This window comes from Rattus norvegicus, chromosome 3 (genome assembly GCF_036323735.1).
Source record: "Rattus norvegicus strain BN/NHsdMcwi chromosome 3, GRCr8, whole genome shotgun sequence".
In the NCBI taxonomy this organism is placed as follows: domain Eukaryota; kingdom Metazoa; phylum Chordata; class Mammalia; order Rodentia; family Muridae; genus Rattus; species Rattus norvegicus.
The window spans coordinates 188,915,476-188,921,475 of NC_086021.1; the positions used below are offsets into that span (position 1 = coordinate 188,915,476).

Consider the following 6,000-nt stretch of genomic DNA (forward strand, 5'->3'; position numbering starts at 1 on the left):
TCATGTTTGGGCTGAGGTGTGGCTTTACTCTTCACATGGGCTTTATCTCCCTCTGATTAACTCATGTTGAAGGAGGAGTTAATCGGAGCTTCTTTCAAATGGAAGAAATCACCTAGTTAGTATCAGCTGATGCCTATAGTCCACAGCCAGTGACAGCCAAGTGACAAAGGACATCAGAAACTTAAGTACCCTACATTCAAACCAGGAAGTGTATGTTCCATTATTTATTTACTCACTTTAGACATGATCTCACTATGTAGCCCTGACTGACCTAAAACTCACGATTTAGACCAAGCTGGCCTTAAATGCACCGAAACCCGGTTGCCTCTGCCTCCCAAGTGCTGGGATTAAAGGTATATGCTACCACACCCAACCCATACCTATTATTTTTATATGAGATATAATTACCTTCCATATTTATTAAACACATTGTTTTTTTTTAAATGGGGGAGATGCACATGTGAGTGCAAGAATCTTTGGAGTCCAGAAGAGGGCATCAGATCCTGGATCTCCTGGAGTTAGAGTTGCAGGCAGCTGTTAGGCCACTTGATGTGGGTACTGGAAATCAAACTTGGGTCTGGTAAAAGAATACTGTCTACTCTTTTTTTTTTTTTTTTCCGGAGCTGAGGACAGAACCCAGGGCCTTGCGCTTGCTAGACAAGCGCTCTACCACTGAGCTAAATCCCCAACCCCTTTACTGTCTACTCTTAACTGCAGAGCCATCTTCCCATCCCCCATAACAGATTCTTAGGGCTGGGGATAGGACTTAGTGGTAGATGATTAGCATGTGTAAAAACCTGGGTTCCATCTCTAGCACAGAAAGAAAGAGAACAAGGGAGCAGTGTGTGTGTGTGTGTGTGTGTGTGTGTGTGTGTGTGTGTGTGTGTGTATGTGTGTGTGTGTGTGATAAGTTTGAATTAAGGTTTTCTTTAGGAACTAAAATGAACTATCTCCTCCCAGGGTTTGCATTTCTGAAATAACTCCAACATAAACTGAAAATGATTAATGTATTATCCTATCAGGAAACTTAAAATCAGTGGTATATGTGTAGGTTTTGTGGTAAGAAAGGGGGTACATTTTCAGTTAGGAGAAGAGTCAGTTGTCTTTCCAGAGGTTGGTCTGTCTTGGGGATGCACAGGAGAGGCAGATTTAGGTGACACCCACAACATCCAAAGGACATCTGTGGACACCACACCAACCTCATCAAAGCAGAATCACGGCAGCTGCTCATCTGCTTTTGTCCAGTGGCTTTGGCAACTGAGTTTGGGAACGGAAAGTCTCTTGCACTGGGCACCTGGGAGCAGCCAGGCACGTGAGAAGCTGACTACAGGCTGGGCTTCCTACATCCCTGTGGGAGAGGAGGACAGACAACCGACTGCTTTGGTGACCTGGTCATGAGACACACCCCTGTGAATGGACAAGAAGAATCTGTGTTGCTGTATTGCAGTGATAATTTTAGTTTCTTAAAAAAAAAAAAAACCAAACAAACACAGAAATGGAAATGTGCTTTCATTTTAATCCCAGGTGTGGGGACAGGGAGCCACTGCGGACTGTCTGCAGCAGCTGCCTATGATTTGCTTCGTGCTCTAGCAGAGGTGTGATTTTTGCTAGCTGCAGACAGTTGCTGTGATTGTGTGATGCTTGGAATTGTGGGTAATTTTCAAAGGGTCTATAAATGCTGGGCCTTGATAGGTGGGTGGGGGTTCTTAGTTTTTGTTGGTCACCGTTTGTTAAGTAGTCATGCACAAAAGAAGAAACAACAAGAAGAAATTAGATATCCTGAGGGTTATCTTGCCCCAAGATCAAACTTGCCCCGAGGAACTCCACATCCCTAATCAGCAGGAAGTAGACATTGCTCCCCATTCCAACCCTTGACTTTATTCAGGGATCTCTTTCCTTTCCTTTCTATGCTTTTTCTTTCTTATCTAGTGTTAGGAGACTGAAAGGGTAGAAGAAAAAAAGAACCCACAAAGTAGCTAAAGCAAGTGACATTAGATAGGATCATAGAGGAATGCCTTACCATCACAAGAACACGGAGGCCAAATCAGTATTAAAAGGGCTGGGGAGCCAAGGAGTTGTTTGGGATGGATGCTACCACACTGTACTGATGTGATAGAAGGAAGAATCATAAACTTCAGTGGCCTTTCTTTCCCTACAAATTCTCTGGTACCTGCTTTATCCACAGGATACTTCACGGTTTTGTTGTTTAGTTGTGAGACAGGGTCTTTCTATGTAATCCTGGCTGTCCTGAAATTCACATGTAGACAAGGCTGGTCTTGAACTCTCCTGCTTCTGCTTCTTAAGCGCTAGGATTAAAGCTGTGCACTGCCACGCTCATTGATAATTCAGTTTTAAATGGAAGCGCTTAAACAGGCTTCACAAGAGTTCACTGAAACAGCCTGAATTCACTCTAGATTCCAACCTGAATATACCAATCTGCCAAAGTCACACCACCCTGAGTAGTTGACAAGGACCTGTAAAATTCTCCACGCAAACTCTCAGGACACAATAGGCAGATATATAATGAGTCCAAAGAGTGGAGGGGGCAGCTGAAGGCCTGTCTTATGCCAGCCAACAAGGTACCTGACCTTTGTGTCTGTGTCACTTTAAACCACAGAGCCAACAGAACAAGTGGAGTTTGACTCCATGCCAAAGCTGAGGAACGAGAAACTTACTACACTGGAAGCTCCAGCCAGAACCCTTACCCGAATGGAGACAGCAAGTGTGTGCTAGCTCTGTTCAGTACAGTTTGCCCGGCAGTGAGGAGAGGCAGGAGTATGGTGTACAGTGATGCTGAGGGAGGAGGGATAGGTACCTTGCTCAGCTGTGTGCAGCCTTCACTTTCCAACCATGAGGGTTATATCTGGGCAGGAACGGAACTCTGTCCATCCAGCACTGATGGTAAAGGGTCCTCAGTCATAAGAAGTCACAAGCAGGAGCTATCCTCCTGCAGATGGGATTCCTACTACCCGCCCCAGCTTCCCATGTGATGATTGATGCCCGTGGGAAAAGTCCAAGCAGCACACCTTGAAATGCACAAGGCTCAGGAGATCAAAGACTGCCAAATTTCCTGCTTGATGTATTGAGGTAAGGAACAGATTGGGTAGAGTGTTTCCTTTGGCCCTATAGAGCTCTTTCGTGAAGACTATTGATTTTAATGACAATGTCAAACCCTGACTAGACTAATAGAGCATGCCTATAGTCCAAGCACTGAAGAAGTGGAAGCAAGGATATTTCAAGTTCAAAGTCAGCTTCAACAAAGTGTCAACAAAGTCTGATGTAGTCCAGTGCTCCTGTCACATCCCAACACGCTGGTTCTGTGCACTTTCACATTCAGGGCTGGTGACTCAGAGACTCATTACCTGCAACTTCAAGTCACTCCCTACAAGCTGGGCTCCAACACTGCCACAGAAACCCTACCTTCAGGCTCTTCTCCCTTGGCACATTCCTGAAAAAAAAATCTCCAATGTCTTAATTGACACTTCAGATGTAAACATTCCTCTCAAACATCACACGCTTTGGCCACATTCAAACTTTATCTCACTTTTTTTTTCTCACATCTGACTTAATTTCAATTATTTTACTTGAAATTTCCTTTACATCCTGGGAATGAAACTCCCTCAGCATGTTTTTCCAGGCCTTGAGTTCGATCTCCAGCATTACAAAACAAAAACGATGACGACAGTAATAAAAACGCTAATAAAAATGTTTTTGCTTAAAAATGTCACAGATAGATCTCAAAGCCCAACTATTCAGATTCTCTTGCCAGTGACCCACAGACCCTGGACTTGGAAGGGACTGTGGGTACAAAGACTTCTCTCAGGATCACTTTTCTACAATCTAAGGTGGAAACATCATGACCAAATATGGCACAGAAAAGATACATTAGTGACTAAACTCAGCCACCAGTAAGACGCAAACGTAAACCACAAGAGGTCCCTGTACACCCACTAACACGCCACAATCACAATGGACAGACGTGAAAACAACAGGAAGCTTCATATGCAGCTGAGGGGAAGGAATGAGGACGGACACAGCCACTTTTAAAAGTGATTTGGCAGTATCTTGAATTGTTGAGCCAAATTATAGATGCCTGTAATTCCAGCATTCATGAGCCTGGGGCAGGAGGGTCATAAGTTCAAAGTCAGCCTGGACTTAAGAGCAAGATCTTGTTATAAAGCAAGACCTTGTCTCAAAACATCAAAACAGACAACAAGAATGCCCAGTGCCACATAAACATGACTTACAGTCAGGAACAATGAAATGTGAGGATGATCAAAAAAGATACATGCACAGAAATCAGTTCACTCAACAGCTGCATTGGAAAATGGCCCCCAGTGACCTTCAAGAGGTGGAGAGACAGACCCAAGAGAAGATCCATCAACAGATCCTGCTCGGCAAAAGAAGGTAAACCTGTGACTCTAGTACAGGCCTGTATTCCTGAAGGGGTTCCCTGCACACCCTGCCTGTTTCCACCACAGAAAGATGTCTGCTAACATAAGTGTGCTGATCTGAGGAAGCTAAACTGAAGGGGGCAGGTCCTTCTGCAAGAAGAGCTTAGGAGGGTGTCCAAGCCCAAGGTACAATGAGGGAGGAGTAATGAAAAGCTCACAGGAAATGTCTGATAGAATAAAGAATCATCAAATTACACTTTATGCAACCTTAGTTGGAGGTGTGTGTGTGTGTGTGTGTGTGTGTGTGTGTGTGTGTGTGTACACAAATGATACTTCAATGAGGCTGATGAAAAAAAATTGGCAGCCCAGGGCCTCATGAATAGTAGTTAAGTATTCACAGCTGAGCTACACACCATCAACATTCATTCATTTAACTATTTTTATTCTGAGCAGGATCTCACTAAGTTGCCCATGTTGTCCTAGAACCTTTTTCCACTTTGGCTTTTCTGAGACAGGGTTTCTCTGTGTAGTCCTGATTGTCCTGGAACTCACTCTATCAACCAGGCTGTCCTCAAACTCAGAGATGCACCTGCCTCTGCCTCTGCCTCCTGAGCGCTGGAAGCGTGCACCACCAACTATTTTAACCTAGCACGGATGACAGGTGTGCTCTACGATGTCTGGCAGAGAATTCTGTGAAGTTCTTGTTCAGCTATAACTCTTATAATTCTGTACTTGCTTACCCAAAGGATCAGCTGTGAGAGGCTGAATTGAGCCCCCCAAACTTATGTAAATTCCACAGAATGTGGCCATATTTGGAAATAGGTCATCCGGATGTAATCAGGGTAAGGCCATCAGCATGGATGCCTAATCCCATATGATTAATAGTAAAGTCTTTTGAGAAGGGAAAACAGAGAGTACCTGTAAGGGCTCTGCTGTGCCACAAGCTCCGAAGCTAAGTTCCCAGCGCTTGCATAAATGCAGCTCTAAGGACCAAGGGAGCAGAAAGTTCTGTGACTCACAAATTCAAGTTGTGGCATTTATAACAGCCACACTTCTACCAAGTAGCCACCCAGTACCAGGAAAAGCAAAGGCTGCCCTGCTTGATCTCTCTCAGAAAAAAAAAAAATCCCTGTACGCAGTCCTGCAAGCTGCACGGCAAGCGTCGAGCAGCCCTGACTGGCTCAGTCCTCTACCACACTGAGACACTTAGATGGCTCGTTTCTCTTCTGAAAACACAGGAATGAAGCCTCAAGGGGCATGACACGACTGCGTAAAGTGAATTCTACTACATTACATCACTGCTGCTCACAGTAGTACTAAAAAAAGTTAAATAAGCACCGGGCGTGGTGGTGATTGCCTGTAATCCTGAGTACTAACTCAGGAGGCTGAGGCAGGAGGATTCAAAGTGTGAGACTAACTGGGGCTCTATGTTTGTTAAGTCCAAGCCTGGAAAGAGAGAGGTTGGCAGGAGAGATTAAATGATCTCTAACTGGAAAGCAATACTCCAAAATGCTCTAACTGATTAGCTGTCATGAGACAGTGAGACAGGGGCCTCACCCACATTTTCTCCTGGGAACAGAAACTGGTTCATCACCCAGTGGAGAAC

At 44.6% G+C, this 6,000-nt stretch overlaps 1 protein-coding gene across 4 annotated transcripts in view; it reads right to left on the reverse strand.

Moving 5' to 3' along the window:
• Zbtb46 (zinc finger and BTB domain containing 46) overlaps window positions 1-6,000 on the reverse strand; it is a 74,180-nt gene that overhangs the window by 40,650 nt on the left and 27,530 nt on the right. The window lies entirely within an intron of this gene.